Below are 23,201 nucleotides of genomic sequence, written 5' to 3' on the forward strand. Positions count from 1 at the left end.
TTTTTTTATTTTTATTTTCAATGTACAGACAGCACTTTTCTACGATTTTATTATATGTATAGATTTCAACTTCTGTTGTTACTTCCGTATGAAGACATAATACGCCATCTAGACTCATAAATAAAATTGGAGTATCTTCATAACCAAAATCACATTTTTTACTTTATTGGCAGGTATTGTACTAAGTAAAATAAAATTATAACATGGTAAATATATCGTCATATATTTACCATGTTATAATTTCTAATAATATCCGTCATAAGTTCTAATAATAGTGTTTGTGACCATGTCAGTTTAAAAAAAATAAGAAACCGTGGTTAGAAATCAGTAAAGGTTCATAGTCCAGCCGAGCTATAGACGTTGATACGTATGTGAAAAAACAATCATAGTAATTTAATTAAAACTAAATCAATAAGCAACTGGTTCCAAATATTGTTTCTAGTTACACGAACATACGTTGCCTGTACGAACTTGCCTTTATAATCCCTGAGCCCTTGAGGTAACGAAGGGTTCGGCCCCCAACATACGGAACCATACGGCATCATATTCTACAGGTTAATTAGCATAGCAAGCCGATGTTGTAATCACTCGGGTATTTATGAGATGCGAAGTGTTATCTTTATTGGTAAACTGTGTGACAGGCAGGTGAATCAAATCATAATAATTTTTTTGCTCTTAAAAAATTGAAATTGGGCAAAATGTGTGTCAACGAGTAATTTTTATTTTAATGTCCGTCTTGTAGATTATTTTAAAACATTAGACACGCATGTTTTACTTTCTTACGGAAACATTAATACTTTCGAAGATATATCGATTTGAAATATCGCGTGACGTTACTTCAAGGTACATTTTATACGTAGAAACAACGTATTTGCTCCCACTCCTAAACTATGATTCGTTTTATCTAAGTATTGTTATCTTATACGACAAAGAAGCGTGTCTAATATTTTTTCATTATCTAACTGGTGGACTAAACAGATTTTTAATTTTCATACCTCATCATCATCCATATTGTTTGAAGACGTTGCAATGTTACGTGTTTTTTTTGTATTCTCCTCCTCTCCCGTATTATACTTACGCAATCCTATCTCGATTTCCTTCTTTTTTGAATTATACCAAAAATCAGATACTTAGTAAGTACTTCGAATTGAAATATTTAATGATAACAATGGCAAAGAACTATTAGCAAAATCAAAATCACGAAAACATTACAATAACATTACTGTGAGCAGTAGGTAGGTAATAAATGCACCAATACATCAAAGCTACATTTCAGTTAGCTAAACCATGCGAGTATTTAATTGTTTCCCTTCCATTCAACGTAACAAACGATTGTTTCCACGAAAATACTTGTTTGTGTCGTAACCTGTACTTCCTATGCCGGGTAAATAGACATGCAATGCCGTCGTTAACCGTACAGGCATCAGACCACGGCTAATGAAGGAGCCGACTTCTCCCGCGCTTCCACCTACGTCACTTAGCCGTAATTTACTTTCCTACACCGGATTATAATGCGGCCTGTCGCAATTTATCATCGGTGTTGAATAGCCGACTTAGTTTGTTACCATTTTGTAGGGCTTTTTACAAATGTTAAAAGTTGACAATCATTTCCATTATACATAGAAAAGAAAAGGCGTTGCGCGGGAAATGGATTTGTTGTAACTATTTATTATTGAACCACAGACAATAAATCAACTACGATGGCTTTCCGCGAATTTATTGTAAAAAGGTTTTATTTTTAAATTCTAATCATACCGGCTATTCTAGTTAAAATCCAAGTAGCGGCCATAAAATTAACAGAAGAAAAATAAAATAAAAATAAAACTTTATGGCATCTTATGTTTTTTCGTGAAAAGTGGCCAGTGTGTTTGTAGCTTTTTTTAAGAAAAGTAAAGAGGTTTTATATTTTGCTAATTTATTTAATTATTTTTTTAGAATTATTTTAATTTTCTTTTAAAATTATTTTTTTTATTCTGTACTTATGTGTTTGTAGGTACAAATAATAAAATCTTTAAGATAATTTTTAACTGAAAATTATACTTTCTTATGTATTTCTTACTAAATGATATCATAGTTCATAGTAACCGCTAGATGTGGTCTGTGTAAGTACCACAGGCGGCGATGTGCCTAAAGTGTGCGGTACTGTGGTACTGTGGTATATAAGTGAATTACTCACAGTACTGGACTCGCATAGCACGCGGGAATGTAATTATACAGATATGTAGGACACACGACTTTAACCAAGTCCACGGTTGTAGAATTTTGGGTATAATATTCTGGTGTTATTTTGTTAAAGGATTTTAATATATTTAAATTTTTTTATTTACATTTTTCAGGTAAGGATTTTAATATCAGGATTTTAATATATTTTTAATATACATTTTTCCAGGTATAGAATTTGTAATATTACATCGAGCTTTCCATAATGTGGTTCGAAAGATTTTATTAATTTCAACCTGAAGTTTGAAAAAAAATATTTCACTTTACCGCTGTCCTCAGAGTGATTTAATGGTAACTTAAACCAGTCCGTAGCAATTGTTTTCAGAACAAAATCGTTACTAAGGAATAGTTTAAGTAATCATTAAATGTCTCTGAGTACTGCATTTCTTTTTGGACACAGATAAAATCCATCCCAATAGATTCAAAGTCAAATTCAAAGCATTTATTTTAATTAATCCTAAATTAGGCACTTTTGAAACGTCAACTTCGAATTGTCCGTCAGTCTATCTGTCAGTGAAGCTAGGTGCTCGTTCCAAAGTGTAGCTTCGATTCAAACAAAACAATAATCTAACTTAAAATATATAAACTGGAATATTCTTGCACGTTCCAATGCAATACAGTTTATACTTTAATAGTAAATCTGTGTTAACTGTATTATTTAACCGGTAAGAGCTGTCGGCAACTGTTCCACTTTATCATAGCAGTTTTGTTAAATAAACTTTACAAGTGTGATATATAGTCTGTGGGCCGCTTGGGGCGCTCTGCCACTGGCCGGAGACAATGCTATACAACAGTCCAGTATGTTTTATAATTTAAAAAGTATTATGATTTGAAATCGGAGCACCTTAATGTTTTTTTATATGGTAAAAGCCGGTAAACGTGCATGCAGACCACCTGGGTAAGCAATCGCCGCTGCACATATACACCCGTAATATCAGAGACGTTACAAGTGCGTTGCCGACCTTTTGGGGGTTAAGAATTTAAGGGTTGCTGCGACAAAACGATTCTCTAACTCATCATCGTCATCATAAACAGTCAATGACAGTCTTCAAAATAAGACTATGAGCCACCGATCTTTACGTAAGAGGTTTGCCATAAAGACCCTTTTTCTTTTAAGGGGAAATCATCTAATGACTTCCCTGCTTTGGGTGAAGCAAGAGAGAGTGTCAGACTCTTACTGACTAACCACCCTGTTCCTTCTCTTTCTTTGAGCCGGAGCACAAGTAACCTGTTACGTTGACCGCAGCGTCTTGATAAGCGGATTGAAGATCACTTTTTAAAACGTCTACTGTCAGATCTTTATCAAATGTGCAGCATCCTAGTCGGTTGTAATAACACTAATTAGAACTGAAAGGAGTAGTAGCAAATATACTATATCACCACTAAATAGAAAAGTAAAAATAATAAAAAAAAACTAAATCAAACTAACCTAAACTAACATAAAAAAATCAGGCCCCCATACAAATGATACGTTACGGAAAGTGGCTCTATTTCCCGTCTGAAAAGTTTGGCTTGAAACAAAAGCCAGCATGGCGTATTATCGTTAACTGTATTGTTTGACTACAAAGAATTAGGTTAATACCTCCATAACTAGTTGAGTAGCCGCCGAGCTGGCGTTGCGTTGTGAAAAAGTTATTTTATTTACTAAGCATGTTCTATGAAGCAATCAATAACACGGTGATTAAGAGCTTACATTAAGTTAGGAGAATATTTGAGGAATCTTCCAAATGTTTCTAAGCTTTGTTTTTATAAGTCAGTAAACGAGCAGACGGTATTAACTGATGGTAAGCAATAGCCGCGGCCTATAGACATCCGAAACTCAAAAGGCTTTACAAGTGCTTTGCCGACCTTTTGGGGAGGTTAGGAATTCGAGAATTGTTGGGGAGATTGGTTTAATATAATGAAAACAAGGTGGCAACATGCCGAAAGAGTTGCCATCTCAGTATGAGCTGGGCACAGAAAATACCTAGCACTGGTTTTCAGTTAGCACCCCTTGCAACGACATTTGAAACGACATTACCAAAAATCTATTCAAATAATTAGTACGCTTAATACGGCCCTCTGATTGGCCGGCTCGAAAGAACCAACCAATCAGAGCGCCGAACGCGCTCCCATTTCGATTACTTTAAACGTAAAGCAAACTCATACTAAGGGTACTGTTGTTTGTTGTATAACGTTTAAACTTTACGAAGTTTGGTGAATGATGTTCATAATACCAGAGCTCAATGAACAGCAGAACAAAGGACATGTGAATGGATCCGACACAAAATGGCTGCCATTGTCTTCTGCAACGGACACGCTTCAATTTATCGTTCACTTGTTCACACGACATCAATAATCATAAGGCCCTAACACATAACAACCCATCAAGCAATTACAAAACTTCACCACATCAAAACAAAGTTCATTTTCATTTGAACCAACTCCGTTCTTGTCAAATGGGATCCTGTAGCGTGGTAGTGACAGATACCGCTGGCTTACTGAAGTATACCGAAGATTATATCCCCCAATCAAATTTGTGTTCAAGTATACGGTCGTTAGGGTTCAATTTTGCATGAAATTAATGCATGTTAGGAGTACTTAGTTGGCTGTGTTCGTTAGTTATTATTTGTAGACGTTCATTAAACAAAGAGCTGAATTAATTGTATCGCGGGATTATGTAGCCATTATTAATTAACATACCTAGTATAATCTTTGAAATTAAATTAAATGGGATTTATTTCGCTTTTGAAGATTAAACCTTTTGTATTGAGCCTGTAATCATTTCGGTGTGGTACTTTTAGTGAAGCCTTTTTGAGTTATTGTTCATTTTTAAATAGGAATTATTTTACCAACAAAATAATATATATTTAATTTTTTTTTTTTTAATAATTTTTTCGTTTAATATAACAAAACAGTAACAATTATTAATCTAAACTAACACATTATTTACAACTTAAAAATACCAAAAAAAAAAGGAATAAAAACTAACTTAAAACTAAAATAAAGGCAATAGGCGTGGTTAGGTGTGGTTAGGCGTCGAAGTACTCGTCCGCATCGCTGTCATTGGGGAACGTTCCCAGAAGACTGGCCGCATTGCCACGTTGTATGGCAATGCTTATCTTTTGACCGAAGAAATAGCCAGCCTTCTGGTCACGCGTAGAGTCGAATAGCTTATGTGCAATTTCTTTATATAGAGAATGTGCACCAGGACCCCATGGCCCAAGTGTTTCGACCCCAAACGGCTCAAAACAATAATTGCCAACTAAGTTAGAATATTTGCGCCGCTTGAGGTCCTCTGCCGCGGAAGCAGCCGCACCAGCGCATGCAGCAGTACTTAGAAGGTGAGATGGCGCAAGGGTGTCTACACACGTAGCGTCCCACACCAAAGGCCTACCCATCTTCCAAGGCAGCAACGACATACCATCTGGTCTCTTGCCATCATCACGTACCAAACCATTAGGTTCTAATACGGCTGGTACGCCGGCTGAGGCGAGAGCACGACGAATAATGTCGTTGATGCTGGCATGACGACTTATGCGGCCTGCACTTCTACGACATGAAAGACCATGGTGTCCCGAGCCATCGACTCTTTCTCCACAGTGGCAACAATGCGGAGAGACACAGGGAGCACCCAACCGTAAGCACACAGCTAGCCGGAACGTAATGTCATCCAACATAGTTCCTATGTAGGGTGACGGGAGCGCCTGAAGCCACAAACCTGATTCCCACTCTCCCACAGCCAATAAGCGAGCTCGCTCTGCAGCATTAGAAGAAGAGTTGATTAATGACTCACGAATAATACTGCACAGCGGCACGTCCCATTGTCTCTGAGAAGAAGGGTGAACAGGTAAATCAGTAAGTGGACAGGCCATTTTCCAAGCTTCCACTGCATCAGTCAAACACGGCACCTCAAAACTAGCCAGTGATGGAGAAAGAATTTTCCTGACTAATTCAGAGGTACTGTGGACCGATGAGAGAAATGCTGGTAAGCTAATACTTGAAATTTTGCGGACGCCGAGCCCACCCATGCGAATGGGAAGGGTAGCTTGTTGCCAAGCACGGTCATCCAAAGCCACATTAAGTATGGATGATAATGTGTGTCTGATAATTTTGTCTACATTTTCCAAAATATGTGAATTTTTCCATATATGAGATGCGCGGAGAATATAAGTAAATTTTGGTCCAAAACAACAATACCGAATCAGAGTGAAAGCCGAATGTGAGTTGATTTTGTGTAGTCTATCCGAAATATTATTGAAATTTTCTATTTTGTCTTCGATGAATGAAGGAAAACATTCATCGAATATTGGAGAACCTAGGAGGTGAAGTGAATTTTTATCTTTAATTTTGATATTGGGAGCTATTTCCTGAAATTTTGATAAAATCGTTTGTCGGTCAGTAGAGTTAGGTATGTAAATTTCACATTTAGATAAATTTAGGTCAAGGCCAATGGAATTTAGTCTTTCTTTTAATATGGTAAAATCTTTTAATTTTTACTTCTATATGTTAAAATCGGGCCCAGTAGGGTTATCGGGCTCTGGCTCGAAAAGCAAGAGTAGGAACGGGGTGGTTTTTAATCAGCAAGGATCTGACACTCCTTCTCGCCTCGCCCAAAGCGGGGGAAGCCATTGGATGATTTTTCCCCACACAAAAATACGTTAAAATCAATGTACTTAACACATTTTCCCACATCAGAAATACCTCACAGAAAAATCCGATTACCTAACACAGGTGAGCTTCAGAGAAAACAAAAGAAATCTGTTTATGTTTCTCGACTATCGTCAAAACACATTATCATGATCGATAATTACGATCTTACAAACAAGCGAAGATAAATAAAAACGTTTTCAATACATTACGGTATATCTACGGAACTGTTTTTGTTTATGCTGTTACGAAACCAAATACATTTCAGTTTACAGGGCTTTGTTTACGTCTAGTACTGTAGTTTGTAGTTATATTACTGAAATTGCGACGCTACTGAGTTAATTCTCTACGAATTGTGTTCATTATTAAATTTTACAGTTTCAGTTTAAAGTTGAAGCGTTTATTTCAATTAATCTATAGTTGTGTGATGTTTAGGGATTGCCATCCAGCAGCATTTTTAATCCAGCTGGATTTTTGGGGATCTTTTTATGGTCCACTTGGATTTATGGATGCTGGATCCAAAAATTGCAATCCCTAGCAATAATATACAGTTGAAGATTTTTTTTTGTTTCAATGCGCTAATCTTTCTATAGTCTCTGAAAGGAATGGTTGGAATTAAGTTTATTTTTGTGTCGGATAGTCAGCTAGAAAGGCTATATGCTATAAAATATCACTTTACGATCAATACGAGGCGAGTAGTGAGTAAAACCGCATGGGAGTAATTAGTCTACATATATTATCACATCACCAAGCCTTGATAGTCCACTGCTGGACTATGGCTGCTCTAAGATGTAAGATGTATTTAGCAATAATCTTCTTTAGTACGCTTTTTTTTATTCAGGGGGAAAATCATCCAATGCCTGCTCCCGCCTTGGGGGAGGCGGGAGGGAGTGTCAGACTTTTACTGACTAAAAACTACCCTGTTCCTTCTCCTGCTTTGAGCCGGAGCCCCGGTAACCTTTGACGTTGTCCGCAGCTCCGGATTCTTTGGCACGCTTAGTAGACGGATTGAAGATCACAGTTTAAAGCGATCAGGTTTTGCAAAGAGCACTGCAACCCAGTCTCTGTTAAATGTGCATGTTCATCCACTGAATTTATATCTTAAGTTTAAAACGCCCATCAGAAGAATGTACTTAGTGGTAATATGTAAATACTCTGCGGTCATCAGACGACACTAACTGCTATTTAGAATAATGTAAAAAAAGGAATTAACTGTCAGTTTGTAACATGTTTGTATAAATTTATTTAACACTTAAAAATAGGTATTTACACCACGTAAATGTAAATGCATTTTCATTGCGATATTTATTTACTTAATGCATAATTATCAGGAATCGTGTTTGAGCATTTTACGTTTATTTAAAATGGACGTTTGGTTTAAAGTTGAAATAAATGTGAATAAATAATTAATTTATACTGACATTAAATAAATACTGCTGAATTTAAGTAGGTATTTGCTTTTATTTTGTTAACGATGACATTATTTCATACATACACTTATTATTAATGGCCACCGTTGACCAAAGACCCCGCGGAGAGGGTTTGAGCATTAAAAGCTTGCTCAATGCGGTAATTGGGTGATATTCTCCTCTCAAAGAAACACCTACTAGTTTTTTACCCACATAATTAAATGCAAAGAGTAGCCTAATTCGGAGCTGCGGACTACCTAGCGGGTAAGAGTCTGACACTCCTTTTCGCCTCGTTCAAGGCGGGAGGAGTCATCACTTAACTAATAATAACAATTAGTTTCTTAACTGGCAACTGCACTATCAACATACAAAATATACGAAACACAGAACCACTCCGTTGCAATGTAAAACAAACACACTTTCACAGGATTTCCTTGCAATAAAACCTCATAGAAATAAGTCTTCGTCATACCACATCATATTATACCATCGGTCGCATTAACTCCAAACAGCTTTCGTTCACAATCCATCAATATTTGCGGTTTCTTATTTACTCGAGCTGTTTGTTCGATCGATCAACGTCGGGACTCAAATCTCAACTCTCTTGGACAAAGGAAGTTAATTTTAGAACGGTGCAACTAACTGTTGGTGCAAGATGATCTTTGACCGATAATTATGATGGTATTGGTCAGTTTGTGACGAAGATGGATGAGGAATGCATAAGATTGAGAAGCATAGCAGAATAAGGGGACGTCTGTACTGTACTTAGTAGGAGGTGATTCTGGGCTGATATGATAATGGTTACTGTATTGGTTGGGTGGCTATTGGCTATGGTAGTATTTTGATTTATAATAAAAATGTGTGGTGTAGTACTTAGTAAAGTACGTTGTTTGGTTTATTCGAGCCGGCCAATCAGAGCGCCGAACGCATCGGACGGATCATACTAAGGGTACAGGTTGTAATTATTGTATCAAGAATATCAAAATACATTTCACCTGAGACTCTTACTGTCTTACTGTAAGTGGGGAAAATCATCCAATGGCTTCTCCGACCTTGGTGAAGCGAGAGAGAGTGTTAGACTCTTACTGACTAAAAACTTTTCTATTAACACTAAATCATAAAACTAAAACTTATGAAAATGAAAGCTTTGCTAAAAATATCCTTATCAAAAATGTAGCAATGAGAACAATGTCATTATATCGTAAAATGGTGTTAAAAAGTTTTTTAAAGCTTAAGTTTTGAGTGAATATGACGATGTGTTCTGTGATACATGTGTCTTTTTATGTGCTACGTATGGGACGCTCGTAATTCACTTAATTATGCTTGCCTGGTACTTCTATCTTCACATAATCATATTATATTTATTGGCATAATATTTTAGTATATAATAAAAGGTTATTTGTATAAAGAAATAAATAATTGAACGTCATTAAGTAATAAAATTAATAGTTTTGAATAAGCATCAATAGTTTAAAATATAAATCGAAGTGAATAATAATAGATAAATACGATACAGGCACATATCATTTCTATCAACTGCCTGCCTGAATGATATATAATAATAATAAAATGTCATATCAGACCGTGTCGCTGAAATAAAAATGCTACTATACACTGATGGAAAAATATTAAAGAAAAATACGACATCAAAACGCAAGGAACACGTTGCTTAGCACTTACAAACAATAATTCTAATAAACATTACCAAAACAGGTTTTTCAGCACAATTTCCTCATCTTCCAATCCACAAATACTTCATAAAAACAATAAAATTTCAACCTTACATTTCAGATTTAGGGTTGTTAATTAATTAGCCAGTGTCATCTGATACAATCCCCTAGGGGGTGTTCCGAAAACAGCAGATTATTTATAATTACTTCAGGTAAATATTATCTACGTGTAGAAACATTTGTTTGTTTGTTTGTCAGTTGTCCAATTTACCGTGTGATGTTGTTTTGTAAACATTATGTCTGTATTTGTACTGACTACATCGAGGTGGGAAAATGCCCCTAGTTATTAACTTACGGGTTTCGCTTTAACAGGTCTATTTGGGATCAGTTATCGGAATATTGTGTTAATGTTTGTAGTAACTAGTAGTGAGGGATTTGTTAAAAAGTTGGTTTGGTACGTTTCATAATTTTAATAGTTTCTTTAAAATATAGGATTATTTCTATCTAGTATTGGGTCGGTGTAAAAGAATGTAGGTAATTCTAGTAACCTTGGTTTTTAATCAGTAAGAGCACGACCGTTGTCTTTGTTTTCAGACCAGGGTACTCTACAATGAATATGAATACACTATTTTTCACTATTTATAAGTCTGCGTTTGGCCATCACCCCGCTTTTTGCCAGGACGGCGAAGCGAAGATGTGGCCGAGGATGGAGCACAGGAACTTAGATAGTACCTATTTACTTTGACCTTGAAAGGACCTGAGTCGTATTTCACAGGAAAAATAGAAGGCGGCAGATTGTTCCATTTCTTGGCTGCACGGATTAGGAACGACTAACACAAACAATTAATTATCACATAATAATCAAGTAATGGACAATATTAAAGCTGACGTTACCGAACTGAAATCCTTACAAGACTGTTCGAAGTTCCAGAACACGTAGTGAAGCTACGAGAACTGGTACAACACTAATAAGTAAGAAGTACCACTGGTAATTGTACCATTCGAGTGAACATACACCTTTTTTTACGCTACGGGCATGATGCCAACATTGCAATGGCAATTCTTATATGGCCTTCAATAGACAAGGAGCATTCGGAACTTAAAAAAATATTAGGGATAATTATCGCAGACACCATGTAAATAAAGTGATACTAGTCAATCAAATGTAGGTATTTAATGGATTTTCAATATCAAAAGTTACAACGATTTTTAAGCGTAGACAACCAATTTAAGTAACTGACATACATAACTAAAACGCTAACGTTAACGTTAGATGCGTTAAACGTTATAGAAGCCTATTTATATCGCATGATGCATTTTTATGGGACAAGCCCCTCACAACCTTCCAAACCGCTGCAACTCCTGTAAGCCAGGATCTACAGTAGATACAATCATGAAAACATCGGAACACTGAAGTCCGGTGCGTCCTAAGGAAATGAATGAGTGTCTTGGATCCCGCAACGATACAAAATCAGAAGATATTATTAGAGCAGACACAGAAAAGCGATAGTGCATTTTAATTAAATGTAGAAACAAAATGATTATGAATAAAGGACACTACTTGAGTCCCTGGTAACATATACATATTATGTATACATGTATATAGTCACGCCTGTCTCCCCACAGTACGCAGACGCAATAAAATGTGAAATGTCCCAAATCTGGCATGCCTTCTTCCGCTTCGTGCACATTCATAAAATCTCCTCATGAATATTCGCCAATAAAAATTATGTTTGTATGAATTCCAGTTTCCGTGGCTATCATAAAGATTTTATTTAAATTAATCTACATACTGATAATAGCGTTGAATCGTCAAAATATAATAATTTGCTCATCAATCGGTCAGTGAAGCTAGGTGTTCATCCTAAAATGTAGGTTCGAATAGTACACACATTTAGTATTTAATTAATTTTATTGTAATATTTTTCTTTTTCTTTTGCAAAACGTTGCCCCACTCTAGAATTTTCTCCTGTGCCGTGGTGCATTTACAAACATGCCATTTTACATGCACATGACATCCAGACCCGAACAACATTTTGTGGATCACACAAAGAGTTGCTCCGTGTAGGAATCTAACCAGCTACACGTTGTACGGCAGCCAGTTGCCCAGTTACCGCGCCAACCGTGCAGTAATATAAGCTAAACAGTTTATTTCTCGCTATTTACGAACTCCTAAGTAGGCAAATGAATAAAATTAAAATCTGCTTCATTTACTTAATACAAATCAATCACCAACCATTAAGATACTGCAAGAACTCTACTTAATTAGTATAATATAACAAACAGTTTTGAACCGTAAACAAACAGGGAAAGTAAACATTTAATTAATTTAATCGTGAAACAAAATCTGTGCATTTGCACAGCTAACTTGTTTAATTAGGCTAGATTGTTTGCACAACTGTCGGCTTGTTGTGTTGTTGTGTCCACGGGGCGGGGAAATGGACGCCCTTTAAGAAAAAACTTTTTGAACACTGAAAACGTTTCAGTGATTCACAATTTAAAAAAATATACTGTTTAGTGTTTGACATCGGAGTGATTTGATACTTTGTTGTTTTATTCTTTAAGTCTTTGACCGCCAATAGAAAACTGTTGAAGGCAAATCACCGGTGACCACCACGGCGTTCAATGTGTTAATTAAAGAAAAAACATTGCCCCATACTAGGATTTCTTCGTTTCGTGGGTGCGTTTACGGACATAAAAGTTCACACACACATGACACGTTATATTTGTTTTATATTACTTATCTCGTATTACAATAGAGTGCCTATTACACAAAAGTAAAGTACAGGTAAATTAATTATTATGTTATCAGCTTACTCACTTAACTCACGTAACTGTTTGACGAGGTACTGGACTCGTTTCAAGTCTCATATTCATGAGCAGCATTCCACGATACACAACGCGCTGCTACTCGAATAGCATGGCTTGGCTTGAAACTAGTCGAGTTCCTTGTCATTTTTTGGTATGTCTCACGAAAGTTATAATGAAATTATTACAGGTAACTTGTTTTTAAACAGTTCTAGATGATAGGTAAGGTAAGAAAAATGTAGCCAGACACAGTGGCAGATCAAAGCTACAGATACACATTTTAATCCAGACCATTCTTGTCATCTGCATAATGGCGATGTCTGCTTGACATACTTTTGTACAGTTCTGCAATCCTAGTCTGTGAAATGGGAACGTGGCATACAAACGATTCAATATTGTATTAAAATGAATGATCACAGTTAAGTAATATTTAATTCTAGAGATATAAGTTATTAAACTGACATGTTCACGTAATATCATTAGAACTTAAAACGGAATATTTACTATGTATACATGTCTACATAACCTCACGCCTGTCACTATGGAACGCCGATTGCTACGAATCTTACATGCTCCTTCCGCTTCATCAGCAGTCATCAATCTTTTCATGCATGCTCGTTGGTTAAGGGTACTTTGAATACTCCTTAGATATGAACGAGACTGTCGGTAGAGGGAGTTAGATTAAAAGGTCCCTCAGTATATTATAACACAAGTTCTACCATTTGTGTTGCGCGTTGCAATGTCTTTGCATTGTTCTCACATATATGTACAATTGCTGATTGGAAAAATGTATCAGAGAAATTGTAAACATATATTTTTTAAAAGAGCAATGGAGTTTCTTGCTTGTTCTTCTCCATTCGAAGCTACACTTTGGAACGAGCACTTAGCTTCACTGACGGACAGACTGACAGACTATTATTTATTTCTTTGTTTGTTGACATTTTAAAGTACCTCAGTATATAGTTTAATTTATGAACTGAATTCATCCGTGATCATGGCGCTTGCAACAGTGTTGAAATATCGGAAACTCACAAAAACTAATAAACAGGGTAAATATCCCGTTTTAAGTTTTAATGATAATTCTAGCAAGCTAGTAGGCGGAAGCTCGTATTACATTATATATAGGTACATATATAAATATATGTGTATGTGTATATATATTTGGGTTGAGGCTCGTTCGCTGTTTACACAAAGGGTTGTTTAGCAAGTTATTTTGTTTACACTCTCGCCTGCCTGCGTTGTATTTATAGTTTGGTAATATATAAGTTATGTAATCAATGTCTGACTTTTTGGGAGATGTTTTGGTACAGAGTTTTAACTGGAAGAACTTTATGTAATTGTAAATGTAATAATGATTGACAAAACTGCTTACTTAGGTAGTCGTTCAAAGATATTATTCGCCTGTTTAGTGTCTCTTGTGACTAAAAACTTTTCGAACAACTACAATATGTAAAGTTGTATATTATTTCCCTGACTATCTAATCCAAATCACCAGAAAAAAACATTAAATATCTGATTTATGAAATTAACAACTGCAAAATTACTTTCCATCATACACCTACCAGAAAAAGTTCAACATCGAAAAACTTGTCCAATAAAATAAAATGTCCTGTCCACCCCATTTTCGAGTGACTACTGAAGTCGTAAAAGTCGACAAGATGACGTCATCCCGACAATCTCGACATATCTGTTATCACCCCAGCCTTTATAATCACAACTATAGTACGGCCCCATTCAGAAATCGACCTTAATAGCTATATTTTAGATTCGAATCTTCAAATATTGTTTGCGCCTCTATTTTCAGTGATAAAACGGGAAAATTGACATTTCTTCTTCGATTGCTGATACTTTGTTTTGTTTGATTTTTTGAAAGTGGGATGGGTATTTATCTTTTTTAGTAGTTATGTTAATAATTATTGTTCAATATTTCACTCTCAGACACTCGTAACACTAGAAGAGTTAAAAATACGTTGCCAGGTTTTAGAGGTTAATTTTTTTAATAATAAATAATGTTTAGTGACTATGTCGTTATAATATTCTCTGTGTGTATCGGTTTTCTGTTACAGTCTCCGATTCCCCAACAACCCTTAAATTTCTAACCCCCAAAAGGCTGGCAATGCACTTGTAACGCCTCTTGTGTTTCGGGTGTCCATGGGCGGCGGCGGTTATTAGCATCAGATGGTCTGTCAGAAAATAAATAGTAATAATAATTGAATATACTTAGTAAACCCAATTAAAATGTAAAACACGCCATAATCACATCTTTCATTAAAATTAAAATTCCCCAACAGAAAAGTTGTTCAAGCAACATTAAAACAATATAAAATTAAAATAACACAGGGTCCAATATCCATTACCAGCTAAATGCCAATCAATTGTACTAATTGAAGTTATTTAAGTACGCAACGTTCGATTCGGTTTAACAACACTGCTAATCGAAATAATAATACAAGTTTTATGATATCGTTTGCTCGTAAAATATCGATACTTATTCTTTTTTAATTATATAATCGATTTATTATTCGATTACGAAATTCTATACTATATCACATCACTATACATAGACATATGTCTTCAAATAGAAGGCTAAAATGGTTATGGCAGTTCACGTAGCCATAAAAGGCTACGCCGTAGCAAGCGTAGCGGTGACATTGACTACGAATGCTACGCTGTAGACGTATCAAGCATTTTGTGATCTTCAAATTATCGTAGATGGAAGTTCAAAAATGATATAAGCAATGAATATACTAAAGTGTTTAAACGGTAATTTTAAGCTTAATTACCATCGCCATAGAATGATTTATTTAATACAAACAAAACATATCTAATTTCACCATCACAGTCAATTGAAACATCAATCGAGAATCGATAATTAATTACGCCTAAGCAAGCATAGGAGCGAGGATTAACGAAAGTCGTATTACCGACCGATTACTTTCAAACTCAAACAGTTTGAGTGACCGCTAATCGGCGCCATGTTTGTGAGCTGACGTTTATCCGAGCGACTAATCGCGCGGCGGACATGTTGCGGCAGGGCGTGACGTCACGTGACGTCACCGTCGCGCGTCGCCTGTCGCCTCGTGTGACGCGACACTGATCGCTGAGCGACGGTTATTGTGTAGCGTGAGTTATAAGAACGGTTATTGGGTTTTAAAGTTTAAAACAAAATATGATGATGTTGCGTTCAAAGCTTTTTTGGTAGTAGGGTGCATGGTGCCTGGATTTATGTTGAAGTATTGTTGGATTTTGGACTAATGGTGCATTCCAATAAACTACGGATCGGTAGACTGCCTACGAGCCGTAGAATTTTGACACACTTTATGTCAAAATTCTACGGCTCGTGCAAATTTACCGATCGGTAGTTATTGGAATGCGCCGTAAATCATTTTATGGAGCAGTGAGCCAATAGGGTCATTTAATATGCTAGATTTCTAAAAAGAAGAAAATACTTATGAAATTTTGTACACGTACCTACACAGGTAGCGATTTTCAGTTACGAGTATTTCCACGTACACACAAAAATCAAACTCAGCAAACAGCACAACAGTTTATCGGCAATTATAAGTTCCATTCAACTACTTCACGACACGAGTGCGAGTGAAACGCCCCAATAACTCCTGTTCCAAACTCCAGAGGTCACAAAGCAATAAGCAATAAAAGTATCGAAAAAAAAACATGAGATTAACGAGCGCTTCGACATAAAGTACCGACATTAAGAGGAAGATGCTGTGAATTCATATTATAAGTCTCCGTGCCTACTTTTATTTTATATTTGTACATGAAATTGTGGCTTCAACATTACCAGAATAAGTTAGCGCAATGCGTACCTTGTAGCTTTTAGTTTTAAACCCATGTACTGTCGGCCAAGTTACTTGGTATGCAGGTGAGAAAATAAAAATTGTTACACCTATTTACTCTATTCTGAATACAAAAGAGGATCCGTTTGCAAGGATCAGGTTTATCAGAGAACACTGCTGCATAGTGTTTTTTTGTTTTGAGGGGTGAAAATAATTTACTTCTCTAGCATTGGTCGAGGCGAAAGAGAGTGTCATACTCTCACTGACTAAAAACCACCCCGTTATTTCTCCTGCTTTTCGAGCCGGATCCCTGGAAACCAGCTAGGCAATCGCTGTTAGAGTTTGACACTCCCTCTCTCGTGGTCCAAAGCGGGAGAAGTGATTATTCGCCCTCAAAAAAGCGTTAAATACTCTATGTTTTTCTCTAATATAATTTGAGACAGACACCGAAATTACATAAATTACCAACCTTCATTCAATAATCCAAATCATTCTTTATTCACCCTACACCTCAAAGCCGCGGATGATTACAAATTCATAATTACAATACAAACAATTTGGCAAGTTAATGAACTTGCTTCATGAAGTATTCATGGCGTTAATTCATCAAGTCTGTCAGGGTGTGATAAACCCTGATAAGCCGGTGATGTTGGCGTCAAACAAAAGGTTGTTTGTTCTGGCGGACACCTACAACAACTGACTTTAATTTCAGAACTGTAATGCTGATGGGAATTATCTGGGAATGACTTGTTGATATAATAATGAACTGTTGTGCGTTGGATTTTCTTCATGTGTCTTTTTAACGTTGTTTCCACATTAGAATCTACACTCAGGAACGAGCACCTGGCTTTACCAACGAACTGACTGACAGACTGTTATTTATTTCTTTTATTTGTTGACATATCAAAAGTACCTATTTGTGGTTTCATTGGAATAAATAATTTGACTGTTGACTTTGACTAGAATTTTTCCCGAGTCATTGGTGCATTTATAAAGATGTAATTTCACGTGACCAAACAGTGTCAACGATATATTATCTAAGCAGGAACAGTAGTTTGCCGGCAGTAGTTGACGCAAATATATCACAAACTACGCACCGATAGAGATTTAATGTAAAAATGTATGAAAATGTCATTAAAACGCTCAATTTACAAGCAACAATGACAAGCACATTTACAACAAACTCAACATTTTATCGACGGAGCGTACATGAAACATCTGCCTTAAACGCTCGCAGCGCCCTCACCATTTGGTATAATCAATAAACCTGTTGATGGAGCGGCCCGATAAAACATACAACACACTAACATTAGTCGGCATTAGTACCAATACCGCAGTGCCACAATGTCGGCTAGATAAGCTTTTATAGGCAATGCCTTTATTATTGAGCTACCAAATGACGTGCCACAAAAACGGCGCCAATAGTTTCTAAACGTGGCGTTCTATATTTAAATTTTGACGTTTTGAGTTCAACTCTTTTTTTTTGTTGATAAGACTTTGAGTTTTTATTTGTGGTTTGACACTGGCAGAATAGTCGACAATTTTGTATTTGTGATTCGGTTGCCTTCAAGAAGAAAAAAAAATGTGGTTTAAGTTTTTAAACTGACATGGTCACTAACACTATCATTAGAACTTGAGACGGGACATTTACCATGTTTATTTATGTCTTCCAATATTTCGGTACTGTTGCAGCGCCATGATCACGGATGAACTCATAGACATTAATAAACATGGTAAATATCCGTCTCAGGTTTTAGTGATAGTATGAGTGGTTTGTTTTTTAATATTTTAATAGGTTTCGCTGGTCGAGCAAGGGTGTACTCGAATATTGAGTTTATATCACGCGTCGAGCAAAGCTTTGTTACCATTTTCTGTTTCATTTGCTCTTGTTTAAGTACAGCATTTACTGGTTTTACTGATGCCTCTCTTTTTAACCTTCGTAAAAGGTGTCATGTGCATAAAATCACATACGAGTATTACGTATGCAGATCACAGGCAGTCGAGGTGGCTTGTAAACAATTAATTGTTTGTCTACTAATCAAGCTTGCAGTTACGTGTTACTTGTTAATCAAACGATCAAATACACGATCTTCAGTCTAGTGGCTATTAAGAGGAGACTGGAGATTGAATGTGTGTTTTCAGTGTTTAAAGTTTACGTCTTAAACCACAAAAGAGTAAGTAGATTTGTATCAATTTACGGCATTTGGGCTTTAAAAACGTGAAGTTATAATAAATGTAATGCACGTAAACACTTGCATCAGTTATGTTTTGTTTTATGTTCCAAGTAATAGGGGGTGAGTAATTTAGTGTGTGTAGAAAAATATTCTTACGGGCGTTCTCACTAAACATTTCTTAACTAAACTTTACTTAGCGTAAGGGAGCATCTAAGACGCGGGAACATTAAGACTTTACCTTTTCATTTAGTTATAACTTATAACCAAAAGTTTCCTATATTAGTTTACAAGTTCCTTAAAATTCAAGAGAGGTTGCTGAAAACGGACATGAGATAGCAATTTGTATGAATACTCATACGGCACATGTAAAACTTATACTAAAGTGCCAGATTCCCATCGACACACTAATCATTGGAAGCAGAACACGGCACTGTTACTCGAACTTGTAAAATAGGAGTTCCAATAGTTAGCACTCCCTGAGGAGGTTCCCAATAAACTACAAACAGATTGAATTAGAACACGTGTAGTGTTTGTGTCGCCTAGTTCGTAAGTACTCGGTGATTGGAAATCTGTTAAGATGTCTAACTAATTAGAAAGTGGAAAGGGTGATTCATTTTCTTTTTTAACCTTGATTGTGTTTTTGAAGAGAGAAAATCTTCCAATGACTTCTCCCGCCTTGAGCGTCAGAATCTTGCTGACTAAAAACCACCCCGTTCCTACTCCTGCTTTTCGAGCCGGAGCCCCGGTAACCCGCTAGGCAGTCCGGAACTTTTATAACGTTAGGCGATTATTTTCACACCCAAAATAAAATTAGATTGATAGAAGACAGAAGCACCAATTAGATTGATGAGCTTGAAGTAGTTACTGTGTTTAGTGGAGGTCATAAAACTGGCTGTTTAATTGCGCCATTATTTGCTGTGCACTGTCACGATTCATGTTCCTACATGATCTCCAACGCCCTCGTAACACCTTTGGTATTGCAAGTGTATTTAAGATACAATCACCATCTACTATCTGGCTGCCTTATAAAAATCAATTGCTGTTCTTTAGTCTCGCTAAAACTCGAGAACGGCTGGACCGATTTGGCTAATTTTGGTCTTGAATTATTGGTGGAAATCCAGGGAAGGTTTAAAATGTGAGAAAAAGAAATTGAGGCGGTACAAAGTTTGCCGGGTCACCAAGTATATAGCTAATAGAAAAAACTAAACAAAATTGACACGTGTATCAGGTTAGTACACATTAAAAAAATACAGGTAGTTAAATATTCGAAGTGAACTGAATTCGTCCAGTATAATTGTATACGTATTGAAATAATTACTAGCCTCAAGGCCAACGCGTTACAATGGGTATAAATGTTCAAAGTTATATTTTATAAAACCGCTGTCGACTCGTACAGAAATCCATTGTTTGTTGGACGCAAATATCTACTTAATACATTGCTTTTCTTTTGTGCTTTTTCAGTCTATTATTTTGTTGACTGTTACTTTGGTTTGGTTGTAAATGCGGTTGGGGAATACGAGATAAAATACTACTGATTACAAAGGACAGGGATGGTATATCAATCAAATTGTAGTGTTAAGGATTTATTTCTTAGTCTAGTAAACGGCATAGAATACAGAAATTGAATAGTTTCCTCAGACTTTTCAAAACAAGAAAAAAATTTAAAACAATCACACTTTCATTCATAGATTTGATTATCTACTTAATTTTCTAAATTTCCTAGTTAATTTTCTAGAAATAATTTTGCTATTCGACGTAAAAATTTGATGACGTCATAACGCAGTATTTCATAAAATAATTCATAAGAAAATATCGTTTTTGATGTTAAGAAAAAGTATTGTCTAGTAGGAAACTAGCCTATTATAAATTAACCACTTACTTGTTCCCTTATACCGCCATCCTATTGAAAAATATTCCATACTATTTCTTAACTACTCCCACCACTATGAGAAAGCGTGAAGCTATGTCATAATACCAGGTCCCAACCGCATTCTATTCCTTAGTCAGCTCACGTGGAGTCACTTCCAGAGGACGATTGCTGCATAACTGATGGTTTTTTACCCCCCCTTAGGCTAAAACCGCTCTGTGATATTACCTTAGTGCAGTTAACCGCCTTTACAATACAAATGAAGTGCAGTCCAGTACCCTTAATACGAGTTTGCTTTACGTTTAAAGTAATCGAAACGAGAGCGCGTTCGGCGCTCTTATTGGTTGGTTTATTTGAGCTGGCCAATCAGAGCACCGAACGCGCTCTCGTTTCGACTACGTTACATACTAAGGGTACGTTTTAAAACGAACTCGAAATCAACCTTAGTTCTATCGCTAAGTGCTCTATGAAGTACAAATGCAGCTATTTTTTCTGCCATAATTATGTTTCAAAACTTTAAAATCAATCGCCGGAAAAATCATAAGTGCGGCTGCTTATATTCGTTTCCAATTACGCGAGTAAAAACCGTACTACGTCCCAGACCTTATACAGAATGATGTAAATAACAAACTTACACAGAGTGTTGTAACAGAGTGACACTGACACGATTTTATACAGAGTGTAACCGAGTGTCACCAAGTTTGTTCACTTACATCTTGAATTACATGTTGTAAGGAGCTGTATCGTCGGGAGAGTCATATGTCACTGATGGGACGATAACGGAGTTGTGTGTCGCGACCTTTTGTTGGGTTCGGGAGCTATTTGCATGTTTCAGTTTATTTCAGGGTATTGTAGGTATTCAGCTGTGTTTATATAGGTAATCTTAGAGTATATACATCACATCAACATCCTATAAATGGCTCCTGCTGACCGAAGGCCTTTTGCATGGAGAAGCATTAATCATTACGCTTGCACAATGCGGTTTGGTGATTTCAAATTTATAATAAAAAACTAAAAACCCGACTGCGTTTCTTTATAATATTAAAATGAAAAACCCTAAAACAAGAAAGTCATCGTAAAATTTAAGCAGTCGGGACCCATTCTAGAAAGCCAGCCGTATGTACCCATATTTAGAATGGGTCCCGACTGCTTAAATTTTACGATGACTTTCTTGTTTTAGGGTTTTTTCATTTTAATATTATAAAGAAACGCAGTCGGGTTTTTTAGTTTTTTAAATTACCTTTTTTTATTTTATTTTTTTTAGTTTTATTATTTTTGTATTTTGATATATCTAGTGTCACTCTCACAGTAAATACGAATCAAACGACCCCTATCAAGCGGAAATCCATCCAAGCTAGAGAGTGAGAAATATTCAAATTTGGCGCCAAAAAACCGCCATTTTGTTTTTTTATTATTTTGATATATTCAGTGTCACTTTCACAGTAAATACGAATCTAACGACACCTCTCAAGTCAAAATCCATCAAGTCGTTTAGGCTAGAGAGTGAGAAATATTCGAATTTGGCGCCAAAAATCCGCCATTTTGTTTTTTTTATTATTTTGATATACCCAGTGTCACTCTCACAGTAAATACAAATCTAACGACACCTCTCAAGTCAAAATCCATCAAGCCGTTTAGGCTGTAGAGCGTGCCAAACAATTATACATACATACATACATACATACATACATACATACATACATACATACATACATACATACATACATACATACACTCGAAAAACATAACCCTCCTTCTGGCGCAGTCGGGTAATTAGAATTTATAAGCTCAGGCTTCCACACGGTAGTCACGGTGTTTTCCTTCACCGTTAGTCAGTGATGTCTAAATAGTCTTAGAAAGTACATATAACTCGGAAAAAATCACATTGGTACTTTGCCTTTGGTAAGTTTGAACCTGCCTCATGCGTGAGAAGCCAGCGTCTTAAACCTCCGCCACCTTAGAGTATAGTAATGTTACATTTCCTATAGAAATAGCGACAGTGAAGTATTTTTCATTTAAGTTGTTTATAATAATTACATTGAGAATACAAGGAGTTCTTTATTGACCATAATATTTTAATCAATTATGTGTTGAATAATGATGTGTGAATAAAAATCCATATCCATCTACTTGAAAAACAGTGCTTAGTTAATGTAATATCTTCGACTAATTTCGTCTCCAGCTGAGGACTCTTAATTCATTGGGACGCGGGCACAAAACCACTTAGACCCGGTATTAAAGTGCATAACGTTTAGCATTTATTGCCCACCGGTTTGCACCGGCTCCCACCGGTTCACACCGCCCTCCATCGACCCTATTACCGGATCCGATTCGGATTTTCGTCCCCCCTTCATGAATATCTGACACTTCTAATTGGAACGTTCTCATTGGCTATTTATTAGGGGTTCGAATTACAAAATCGATTGATTAGTTTCTTTACCTTTTTTTGGAATTTGTTTTCCATTAATTTAAGTAATTCATTTATAAGGTTAAATATAAATTGTCATTTCACTGTGACGATCAGAGTTCTAAATTATGGCAAAATTTCGTTATATTTTAAGTGGTTTTCCCTTACATTTTCAGTATTAAAGAATCAATTATAGGTAATATATTAAAGAAGGGCAAAA

General features: G+C 36.1%; 1 protein-coding gene across 1 annotated transcript in view; it reads right to left on the bottom strand.

The window, feature by feature from the left end:
- Positions 1-23,201, bottom strand: part of LOC118265942 (sodium channel protein 60E) — a 197,599-nt gene that overhangs the window by 48,574 nt on the left and 125,824 nt on the right.

Source organism: Spodoptera frugiperda, chromosome 7 (genome assembly GCF_023101765.2).
Source record: "Spodoptera frugiperda isolate SF20-4 chromosome 7, AGI-APGP_CSIRO_Sfru_2.0, whole genome shotgun sequence".
Classification (NCBI taxonomy): Eukaryota; Metazoa; Arthropoda; class Insecta; order Lepidoptera; family Noctuidae; genus Spodoptera; species Spodoptera frugiperda.